Source organism: Hippocampus zosterae, chromosome 11 (assembly GCF_025434085.1).
Source record: "Hippocampus zosterae strain Florida chromosome 11, ASM2543408v3, whole genome shotgun sequence".
NCBI classification, from domain to species: Eukaryota; Metazoa; Chordata; class Actinopteri; order Syngnathiformes; family Syngnathidae; genus Hippocampus; species Hippocampus zosterae.
Window position 1 is genome coordinate 4,443,707 of NC_067461.1, and position 12,506 is coordinate 4,456,212.

The window sequence follows — 12,506 nt, forward strand, 5'->3', positions numbered from 1 at the left end:
CCACCCCCCCCGCCCCCGCGTTACCATCTGGGAAAATGTTACAGTGCGTGAACGCCATCAATGATACAGTCCAAGGAGCCTGTTCTCACGAGAATTTACTTGGATTTTGTGTCGTGGGGTGGGGGGGGGGGCTTGGGGGGGGGGGGGGGGGGGTATCCACCGTGTGAGGAAAAAAAGTGACATATTCTGGGTTACTTACAAACATGTTATGAGACAAATGGTGCCCCGACGTGAACCGTAAAACCACAAAGCGAACGTGAGTTGGATTTTGCACACACACCCACAAAAAGAAAGAAAGAAAGAATCATCAATAAATCTATAAAATCACAATTAGTTCCATCTTGACACTTGCTACATGACCCCCCCCCCTCACCTGGCCCCTTGCGCACCCCCCACCTAAAAATCTAAGCTTCTTTCTCCTCTAACTGTAAATACAGCAGCAGAAATCGGAAGATTCGGTTCAAAAAGTTTGGCGCTGTGCTTCGCCGAAAAGTGTCCGTTTTTTCACCGAACGAGCGTTCCAAACATAACGAGCCCCCCCCGCCCCCGCTTTCATCCCCGCCGCTTTGATCACGACAACCTCCATGCAGAAAATTGATGATCTGTCGCTACTTAGTCCAATCGACATTTTCTGAATCACATGCAGACGCCACCCCCGTCCCCTCTCCCCCCTCCCCTACCCCCCTCCCCCAGACCCCCGCCTCCCAAAATATTTCCCCGAGTGACGCGATGGAGCAGATGTGTCCCGATTCTAACCCCTCGCCTACTTCGAACTATAAATATGACACCATCAATCGTGAGATTTGCGTCTGACAAGTACGGCGGTTTAATTAAAGTTACAATGCCGACTTTTCTGAATGACTTGCAGGTCCCCCAAATATTTTTTTTTATGAGCCATGTTATGGCCGCAGATGTGCCCTGACTCTCACCTCCGTCGTTACATCGAAACTATAAATAGTGTCAATCGTTGGGATTTTGTACAAAAAAAGTGACAAAACAACCTCGGCCTCTTTTTAAACCTCTAACCCACTTCGATAAATGGCCTACGACGATATCATGTCAACTTTTCCGCGCAACTCCCAAAATGTTCCGACTGAATGTTATAAGGACTGTTTTGACCTGACCCTTGACCTCTGACACACTTTTCACGAAATAGCGATGAGAAATAGTGGGATTAAAATCTGAAAATCGAAAAAAAAAAAGTTCTGATGCATTAATCGGAAGCTCTTTAAATGGATTTTATGACATGGCATGACTTAACTCTCACTACTAAATAGAACTTTTTAAATATGCAAATGCGGCAATAGAATTTGGGCGAAAAAGTCATGCGCATTTTAAACATTTTCTGTGTGGCTAGCTTAAATTAACTCTAAAAAAGTTCTATATCGCTAGCGTCGAGTGAAATCTCCGAAATTGCTTTTCAGAATCATTTGTTGTTGTTGGTTTTTTTTAACATGTGGAATGCCCAACAGAATAGATTTGGGGGGTGGGTGACGGGGGGGGAATTGTGAGATAGGAGGTTCTGGCCCGACACCAGCGATATATTAACACACATCCGGCAATCGTTTGACAATTTGGCGTAACTAAATTTGTGTCCAAAAAAAAGTAGAAATTAGCAACTGCAAAATATTTTGACTGAATATCATTGAACTATTGTGATTCGACTCTTAACGACCCCAACGACCCTTTTTTTTTCCAAATGCGGCTAAACTAGTCCTCTTTTTTTTTTCTCCCACCAGAAAAAAAAAAGGAATGCGCAATAATTAGTCGAAAATGTGACATCTTCTTGGACGCAATGCGCTTTTGTGTCAAAATGTTTCAATTTCAGCCTGGCACTAGCCACCAAGGTATGTGGCCACCATTGTTTCTTCCCCCCCCCCCCCCCCCCCCCCCCCGCCCGCCGCTTTCACATTTCATGGCGGTCCTGTTTCTGGAAAATCGTCCAGTTCGAACTCAGTTCAGGTGCTTAACTTAACTGTAACCCCCAACCCTCCCGCCTCCCCCCTCCCTCCCTCCTCATTCCCTCCCCCCTTTTCCTTTTAAATTCCCAGCGGAGCTGTTATGTTTCCAAAGGTTTGGGTTTCCACGTCGTAATTGTACGCAGACGCGGCTGATTTCGAGGCTCTCGGACCGCTCGGCGGCCGAGCCTTGCGTCAGTCAAGTGGATTGGAAGTAATCAGGCGCGGGCGGCGCAGGTGCCTCGTAATGACGTGCCTGCGAGGGCCACGCGTGGAACACAAACGGCTGTAAAACACGCCGCCTCGGAGCGGCCGTGGCCAATAATTTAACACGCCGGTGTAAAAAAAAAAAATGGGAGGGGGGAGGGGAAAAAAAACAGGGCCTGCTTGGGCTGCTTTTTTTTAATGATTATTTTTATTTTATTTTAAAAAAAATTTTTTTGAATTAGTGAGCCTCCCCCCCCCGGTCACTGGGAACCCGCGAGGGCGCGCTGACAGGCTCATAGTTACGACATGGAGACAATGGGGAGGGTCTAATGAGGAACATATGCTTTTGTGTTTCCACAGAGCCGCTCATTGTGCGAGGAAAGGGATACTCCACTCCCATTCAGAGCCGTCACAATGAAAACCCGAGCCCTTCCCCGAGCCGGTTGAGTTTACAATACCCCCCCCCCCCCGCCTCACACGCCCCCCTCCCCTCTTTCTTCCATTGCCTCCTGTTCCCTCTTTTCTCTTCCCCCGGCCCCCTTCTCGTCGCTTGACTTTTAATTCTTTCCTCCTCCCCTTCGCGTTCATCCCGCTCGCATTGTTACTTAAGTTACACGTTTTGTCCAGCGGCCGATTGCGCCAAACTCTTGAATGACACCAAGGCGAACATGAAAAGCGCCGTCGCCTGCTTTTTTTTTTTTTTTTTTTTTTTTTGCTCCGGCGACGCAGCAGCAGCAGCATCCCCGTCTTGTCTGTGCCCTTGTGTGCGTCCGCGTCCGCGTGCGTGAGTTTGCCCTGCAGACAGCTAGTAGCTGCGGTAATCCATCCCGGCTCCCAGGGCAGCCGGCTCCTACTTCTCCATGCATGAGAAGCGGCTGGAGTGGAGTGGCAGCAACAACTGCTCAGCCCGATTTGATTACTAATAAGAGAGTTGTCCCCTCTGTCAGATAGCAGGCATTCGCCGCTAAGCAAACAGTGATTCCGCCTAGTCAAACATTAGCATTGCTGTCTCTCCCTACAACGTGGTGAGAGTTACATTGAAATGCGCCCCTTCACCGCCGCGCCCCCCCCATCCTCTCTCCCCCACACACCCTTTCCCTCCATCCCCTTCGCCCTGCCTCACCTCCTCAAGCTGTGTGAAACACATTCAGCATCACTCGTGAATCTATTTTGGACATTCGAAGAGCATGAGGGAAACACTGTACGAGTGAGTAGTGGCGGCGTGTATGCGCTTGTGCCTTTAAGAGGCGGGGCCTAGTCTCGGGTGGGTGTTCCGGGAGAGAGCAGTGGTCGACAGCAGCAGCTTTGAAAAATTTGAAGGCAACCGAAAATAATGATTGGACAAAATCATCCGTCTCAAACCTTCAACATGCTGAGAATTACATTAAATACACACACACACACACACACACACACACACACACACCTCTTGGGCACGATTTGGGTGTGTGTTCGCCCACTTTGGATGGGGGGAAAAGGAAGGTCACAGCTCTGTGGCGGTTTCCCTCCAGGTGTGCGCAACACAAGAACAGGAGATAGACAAGCACACAGACCGACCCCCCCCCCCCCTATTTCTCCCCCAAGGTGAAGGGATAAAATAATCCTCATTTTTGGATCACATTTTGACACTTTCATGCATGAATGGCTCGTTCTAGCTCCGTAATGTGCAAAAAGACTTTTTTTTACGGCTTTCGTAAAGGTTCCTGTTCGGTTCAGGTCAAAACGACCCATTTTCGTGATCGTAACGCTCGTGGAAGCGGCATCAACACAATTTATCAATACAAATATGTCGTTGCAAATCTGGACACATTGGCCCGTTTAATAAATTGAAAAGTCGTATGGAAGTGTAAGAGCAATTCAACATAATAAACCGGATAGAAATCTGACTTTTAGCATTTTTTTGGACTTGTTTTCAGTGTTAAAAATCAGTTTTTGGTTTGGGGTTTGTTTTTCGCCAATTTGGAAGTTTTGGATCACAACACCTGGCCCGGGTCAAGTTGACCCAAAAACATTATTGTTGTTCCTGAGAAATTGAGAACAAACCGGGAGGCTTGCATGTCACATTCAATATTACACATTTAAGACCACTGAATCTGTTTTGGTTTTGTTATGTTTTGTTTTTTTAAAAAATCAGCACAATTTTGCGCCGTCGATGTTTCTGCCGTCGACTTTTGCACAATAGCGAAACGGTAGCGACAACAAATCAGCACCGCAACGCGGATTCTTGCCAAACGAATCATACGTCTGAAGTGTGACGTCTCGCTGCCTGGCAAACAAAAACGCTGCTCGCTGGAGGTAACGTCTGACAGCGTGATCAACAAAAGGGGAGGGGGTGCGAGGGGGGGGGGGTGCGAGCCAAATCAACACCAAGTTGCCCAAGCTAATTAGCTCTATTCCCAGCGTGATCCTCTCGTGATTGAACCACCTGCGACTGAGCAAACCCCCCCCCCCCCCCGCCCCGTCCCCACCCCCATCCAGGTGGTTGACCGTCCCCTCAACGCACAGGTAGGGTGGGAAAGACCCCCCTCAGCCACTCCCACGCCCCCCCACCCTCCTCCCCTGCTCGTAAGATACAAGTCAGCCCGAGCGGGTGCCGTCTGGCAACGCCAAGGGAGGGGAAGGAAGCTCGTTTGTTCGCCGGCTCTCATCCCCGCAGCCGTTTAGTCGCTCGTTTGACTCCCCCCCTCACCCCGCCCCCCACCCTCCTAATGAGAGAAAGCTACCCGGGGGTCTTACCTGTCGATGATCACCGGGTCTGACGGGGTCTCGTTCCTGTTCCCGCAGCTTTTCTTGTCGCAGCATCGGCTGTTTAGACACAGATGGGGACGGGTCAGAATTTTAGGGCTTGACATTTTTTCCGAGATGATACTTTCCAGAAGCACCCGTAGTTGGTGATCATCCGCCGTTTATTTTAAACACGTTTCAACGTCTTAAAGTCCACACTTTTCAACAATATCTTATAAAATTTACAAAATAACAAATTGCGACCACGAAATAAAACGAAAATTTCCGACATTGACGTGGGGTTAGTGCGCGTGAGCGTCCGGGTGAGAACTGCGGTCGACAGCAGCTTCTGCATCAGTGAGCTGGTTATGTTTGTGTTTTTCACGCGGTGTTCCGTTAAGGCTGACGAGTGCCTCGGCAACGGTAGCTCTCCTTTCCCACATGCGAGGGCATTCCAGTAAGACATTGTAGATTTAAAAAAAAAAATGCAAAGCATCAATCCCGCCTCTGCTAGGCGGAATGAAATACTAACTCAGAATTTTGCAGGATCTCCGTGTCAAAGAGTTGAGTGAGGGACATGGAGGAAATTAAAAATATCCAAATAAATTCCAAGATTTGCGCAGAGATTTGATGGTGCCACTAAATAAATACATTAAAAAATTTTGCGTGATATGTAAAAGTGCGGAGGGTTACATACTTCTTGGGGACTGAATTTCTAACAATTTCATACACACTTCTGAAATAACAACTGCCATAAATTACCTTGAGTTATCTCATGGTAAAAAAAAAAAACGCAACTGGCATTTTGGTGGGGCAGGGGAAACCATAATTTCAGTTGGGACAAGGTTCAAGTCGAAACGATTGACATTTATGGCAACGATGTTAGCTAGTGCAACAAAGCGAGCGTGTTCTTTGCTCCAAAGCAATTTGCCGAGTTGTTTTTACTTCTGTCTTGAAGTCGGCTGACAATCAAGGCGACAGTTACGTTTTTTTTTTTAAATCTCCTTGTTGGCAATGCGGGACAGCAATTTTCCTATCAGCAAAAAATATTTGGTTGAATTGAACGTAACCCTTTCAAGTGGACAGCGGTCACTCCAGTGGACGGCTTGTCGTGTTATCGGGTTACAGGGTGCGTGAAAGGGTATATAAAATATGAGAACAGGCCCCGCGGCGTGCTCGTATGGTCCTTGTGGGAGCACCGCGTATGCAGGGTCTCCGTGTGAAAAGAGGCTATCAAGAAACGAAGGGCATTCCAAAAAGTATACATATTTTTTTTTTAATTTAAATTACCTAGAGATGATGTACATGGCTTACTTGTAGAAAAAAACATTTTGTGTGACGTCACATCTCGGTCCTCCCCGTATTGCCGCGTTGAAAGCACTTTTAGCGACATTTATTGGGGCTACTAGCAAAACGAACATTTACCCAAAAAAAATTTGTTTAAAAATTATCCTCGCCACAACCCCCCCCCCCTCACTTCCAATTCCCTCCGCTCTCTCCTAACTTGCGAAAAAGACTTTTTTTGTCCCTCTCGCTCAGAAGCAGCGCAAGCCCCCCCCCCACACCCAGCGTGCGTTTTATCGAGTGGCTACCACGCGTGAGGCTAGCTCGACTCTTTGCATTGATGCTGATAGATTTTTTTTTTTTAAATCTGGAAAACAACATGTTGTGTTCTTTGGCTTATAGCATTGCAGGGGAGGGGAGGCACAGGGGGGGGGGGATTGGGGTGGGGGGGGGTGAAGCAGGGGAGTCACTTTTCACAGCTTCAGCTTTTGTTTACCTCTAATTGCCAAGCTGCTATTTCTGAGGGAGATGCAAGGTGCCACCCTCAACCAATATTTCTGCGAGGCATTTATCAATTATGGCCTCAAAAGCACTAATCTATCTTCCACCACATGTTTCAGGCGCAAACAGCAACCGACCCCCCCCCCCCCCCCCCGCCCTCTTTCTACCACGCCAATCCAGAGCTTGCAGCTAGCTGACTTTCACATCCTTTGATTTGAACATGAATTAGAAGCCAAAAAAAAAAAACTGAAATAAACAAATTCATCATCCGGGCTTCCATTTGAAATGAAAACTCATGAGAATCAGATTGATTTGCGCCATATGGTGCAGGAAGCCAAACAAAGATTTGCGCAAAGATACTGTCGGTCGAGCTCACTCACGCTTTAGAAAAGGACCAAAAAAAAAAAAAAAAAGTCTGATTTACAGCAGCAATAATCACGCTTAACTTATTATTATTTCCGCAGCCTAAAATTTAAAAATAAAACGTGATCTATTACTTGAGCACTGGGGGGGTTAAAGGTCACCTCACTCTTATCTTTTCATGATCTCTTCACACTTTTTTTTTTTTAATAACCAGAAAAAATATTTTAAATCTCTCACTGGCCACTTTCTTGACATTATATTGCACAACCAAAACACAAGTGCAAACTTGTGCCGTGAAAATAAAATTATTGTCTTGCGGCCCCTGAACCGCGCACGTCAAACGTTATCCGTCGTAAAAGGCCCTCGAGTAGCCCCCATAACGATCATGACAAAGCCACGCCTGCGGCGTCACCTCTCGCATTTCATCTCGCGCAAAAAAATTAAAAAAAAATATCGCACGGAGGTCGCTTGACAAATTCAGCACTATCCTCCTTGCCGGGGCCTTTTGTGCAGGTGTGCCTTAACCACCGTCGCCGACTAGGAGTCATCCGAGCTATCATAATGTGAAGCCGCGTGGATAGCGACGCCCCCCCCCCCTTCCCAGAAACTCCTCTCAGTCGCGAGCCCTCCACTTGTGCACCGCGCGCACCACTCGTATCTTTGCGCTCGTACCTACTCGTTATCAGACAAATTCAACTTTGATACGTACAAGAACCCTGATTGGGGGGGGGGGGGGGGCAACGCAAACGTGGAATAGCGTCTCGGAAATATTAAGAGCAACTCGCAGAATAATTCCAGGCCGTCCTAACAGTCAAACGAATTCACATCTGATCAATAAGTGACAGGACGGGAATTTAGCACAAAAACACAGCAAACCGCCATACGGTGACCAGCGTCCGTCAAAAAGGCGCCCCTGCCGATTCAGAACTTCGCCATCCACGGCATCCCCCGGTCGTATCGTGATTAAGAGCGAGAATTACGTGCGGACTAAACATTAGGAACAGCTCTCAGCGTGAATTGATGCGTGTCAGAAACAAGCCTTGGGTGCTTGTCTCTCCAACGCTGAAAGCGACCGTGAAGGGGACACGCTATGCCGTGAAATGAAGTGGAGGTGAAGCGGATGTGTGGAATAGTCCCAATTTTTTTTTGTGTGTGTGTGTGACAACAGCGCAAAAAGCAATACGAGGCACCAGTGACATAAAGCCGAGCAACTCTCAGCGCAAGCAAACCCCCCCAATGCAAATTGATGAAACGGCAGCATGGCAGCAAAATAAATGACGGGCAACTTCTTCAATGTGGTGACAAGCATGACAAAGCGTCGAAAAGCTTTTTTTTTTTGGAGCCCGTGTGTAATCGCAAGGTCACGTCTCTTTTCACTCTCTTACTAACAATAATAAAGGGCAATATTTGAGTCACGAGCGACAGCCAAAATATTAGGAACAGCTTCTACAATCAGTCCAGGCTTACAATAAGAAGCATATTTCTGGATACTTGATAGAGAAAAGTAATACTCTCCAATGGAGTATTGGTCAAATACTGCACTTGTTAAAAAAATCACAATAAAAAATAAAAAAATAAAAATAGGAACAGCATGACACTTGTATAATCGGTATATCATGGAGATGTAACCGCTTTCCTGGCCATATGCAGTTGTTAATATAACAAGGAAAATATTAGGAAGAGCTCGCAGCATGATGCCCGATTGCATTTCTGCAACTCTGATCATAAAACATAATTCGACTTAGTGTCCCGCTTGTCACAGAACTACTTTCACGAATACTCGTCGTCATCTGGATTTGATCGATTTGAAAAAAAAAAAATGAAAGGAACAAAGCAAAATATTAGAAACAGCTCCGAGCATGAGGCGTTTTGGATTCCCAATGCAAATTATGATAATAAACATGAGCCCCGATGCCGTATATAATCGTAATGTAACTACTCTCAAGGGGATTCCAGGTCATGCCCGTGATCTCACATAGCGAGGCAAATATTAGGAACAGCTCTCGGTGCGATGTGTGAACAGCAGTCGGTTATTTTTTTATTTTATTTTATTATTTTTGGTTCATTTGAACACGCGGTGTCGGATCTCAGGTGTGCCTAATGTTATGTCCACGCCGGGTGACAAAACCAAAGTGATGGATGCGCATGCAAATTGATGGGGAGTGATGAGTTTACGCAAGAGGGGGGGGGGGGGGCGGAGGGGGAGTGGAGGGGGCCGGGTGGTGGGGGGGGGGTGTTAAAAAGAGCATTTGATGCATGCTCCTTTTCAATCGAAACAATGTAACAATAATAATAAAACGAGAGAAGGTTGGAAGAGGTGAGGGGGGGGGCGTTCAAGCGACGCGAATTTTAATTCGGTGCTCGCAGAGCTGCGGTCGCACGTTGGGTTGGGGGGGGGGTCTGGGGAGGGCAAGCGGGGTGGTGGTGGTGGGTCGGGGGGGGGGTCAGGGGGGGGGGGTTCTTGGGTCAACAATAACGACAAAAGGCGTTTCGGTATCGGTGACGGTATGAATGGCGGCAGCGCAACGTGAGAGGCGAATGCGTGCGCAAATTGCTAAAAGCCTCGCTCGACATCGCTGACGCTCAGATCATCCATTAAAAAAAAGATGAACAATTATGTATCTATAAATATATATAATTTATACATATAATAATAATAATATATTCTGTTTAACGCGGTCTGGCTAATCGCTTAGAACTTGCACTCACTCTTTGTGAGTCACATGTCACAGACGAAGGCATTTTAAAAAATTAAATATAAAACAACAACAACAACAACAAAAAAATAGAAGAAAAAAAATGTCATCGACTTACCTGCACATGATTTCATGGGTGAGAAGAACTCTGCACATTTCCGGGTTCTTGTCTTGGCCTTCGTAAACGATGCCTTTAAAATAAAAAAAGTCGCACGTCAACATTTAGCCAACAAATAGAAAATAACGTCCATTGATTTTTGATTTCGGGAATCATTAATTGTGGCTTCACGCGACCATTTTACAATCACAAATGGCGGATGTATGAAAATATTTCCTTTCAATTAATATCAGACTAATACATTTTTTTTAAATGTCATTTTTGGCATTTCCGGGTTTTTTTTAAGCTAATTGATGAAACGCCAGAATACTAATATTTCCAATGTGTATTGTTTTCCCTCCCATTTAATCCACTTAAGACGGACAGACTGACAGTGGGGTTGGGGGGGGTGGATGATGGTGTCTGGTGGGGGGGGGGGGGGGTCATTTTCGCTCCAATAGAAGTGTCATCAATATGCTTATAATCTGGGGATATTTGGGGGAAAGTGTTAATGGGCAATCTGTTGTTTATTTTGGAGCCGCTAACAATGATCTTTTTCTGTGGATAAAACGCGCGGCTGTCTGGCGGTGTACGCTCGAGTAGTTTTTGAGCATTGGCTGAAAACAGATGGCGTGGAGCGATCACTTCTGCCGCCCTCCATCCCTCCTCCTCATCCTCATCCTCATCCTCATCCTTGCCGTTTCTAAGGAGACTCGGGCTCTCCTTATATCCTCCGACGGCACCTTTTTTTTTTCTTTTTAAGAATTACAACAAAAAAAAGTCAAGAAGGCTAAAAGAACAACAATTTGCGGCTGTTAAGGGTCGGCATTTTTATTTTCGTCCCCCAAAAACGTGGTGTGTGACATATCAGAATTGATTCCCCCCCCCCCCTACCCCCCGCCATTTGTTTAATTTTATTTGAACATGTTTCCGTAACCCTATTGCTTTTGATTGATGTGGCCATTTTGCAGCCGAGGCAACCGAAATCCATAAATTGCTTGTTCTGCGTCATTGACTCGGATCATTGGCGCAGGAATGTGTGTGTGAGTGTGTGTGCGCGCGCGCACGCGTGTGTGTGAGTGTGTGTGTGAGCGCTTTGCCGGCACGGCGCTACTTCTTTAAATTCAAGAAGAAAAAATATATATGAATAACAATAAGTAAAATATCCACGTCTTAATTTGGCTTCCGAAATAGGCGGCGTGCATTTGTGCTTTCAAAATAAAATAAAAATAAAAAATAAAAATAATAATAATAAAGCGAGCACGTGCTGAATAGAAAACGGGCTGCATTTATTTCTTCTTCTTGTTTTCTGACATAGTTTTCACATCTCGACGCGATCGGTAGACGTGTTTGAATTTTTAATATTGGGACAAAGTGAGTCTGGCAAGGCTTTTAACTTCTCACGTTACATCTTATATTAATTGACGTTACATATTATTGTTGTTATCATTATTATTATTATGGGGTGGCTTTTTTTTGTTGTTTTGGATTTTTTCCAACCACCCCCCCCCTCTCCCAAGCAATACACGTGCGCCGTTTTTTTCACCCATGCAACTTACCTGCTTCGTCATGGAATCGATTAGCCGAATGTAAAGATCCTGTTCTGTTCTGACGCCTAGAAGAAGACAGGAAATCGATTTGATATCAATAAAATTGATATTATTATCGTTAGAAATGACAACTCGCTCGTTTTGAGATTGAGTCGACTCACCGTTACTGTACAATAATTGTAGTTTGTAATGTATCCCATTGTTGGTTTTTTCACTGGTTGGCTCCTGCAAGGGGAGGGGGGGAATTAGTAAAGCAATAAATTAAAAATATTTGGATTTTTTTTTTTAAGGATGAATCGGGATGGGGTTTGCGCTTACTTTTTCTTTCTCCACAAAGTCGACAAAAGCCGTCCTCTCGATTTCCACAGGCTGCCCCTGCCTGTCGTACAAGGCGAGCACGAAGTGGAAGAAATTGGACTTTCTGAGGTTGGACGGGGGCTGCTTCTCATAGTGCGCCCGGGCCAGGCCGACTCCACTGCGGGGTGAACAACAAGGACACAGTCGGGTGGAAGGTAGGTCGCTCCGTTTCCTCAAACTTGCCATCTCGGCATTTGGATTCTTTTCCGCTCGTGGAAGATATCTACCACGAACAAAAAGAGTCCACTTGCCGAGATTCAAGTTCCACTTCGGATTTATATTTTTTGGTATTTTTTGTTTTAACGGGAAGGGGATGACCTGCGGTACCTTTGCGCGGCCGTGTTGGCGTCTACGACCCCGGCCGTGTGCATCCATGAGCGCACCGAGTTGAGCCCGCCGAGCGGTTCCTCCTTCATGGTCGTGCCGCCCCGCGGTATCGTCTCCTGAATCCCAAACATCGAGCCTCCTGCGTGGGGTGGGAAAGATTAAAAAAAAAAAATAGGCGGCGGCGGTGGCGGTGGTGGTGGTGGTGGTGGTGGGACTGGGGGGGAAATAAGGGTCCACGCCACGCGTGTTGGCTTATCCGTCCAAAAGTCCACACAGGTCCGCTCTCCCTCTTCTCTCCGTCCGCTGTGAACAATTCTCAAAAGTGCTCGAGTGGGTTAAGAGAGATATCCACACACACGAGCGTTAAAAAAAAGCGATATTATTATTTTCTTTTTTTTTTTTTGGCGTGGAGGAATAAAAATGATTGTGTTCGTGGGTGATG

At 46.3% G+C, this 12,506-nt stretch overlaps 1 long non-coding RNA gene across 1 annotated transcript; it reads right to left on the reverse strand.

The window, feature by feature from the left end:
• Positions 1-4,131: 4,131 nt before the first annotated feature.
• Positions 4,132-12,301, reverse strand: LOC127610595 (uncharacterized). The gene is made up of 5 exons (XR_007964932.1): positions 12,065-12,301; positions 11,699-11,855; positions 11,542-11,605; positions 9,852-11,445; positions 4,132-4,970 (listed from the first exon to the last, which is right to left on the reverse strand). It is a non-coding gene; the product is annotated as an uncharacterized LOC127610595 (long non-coding RNA).
• Positions 12,302-12,506: the final 205 nt, after the last annotated feature.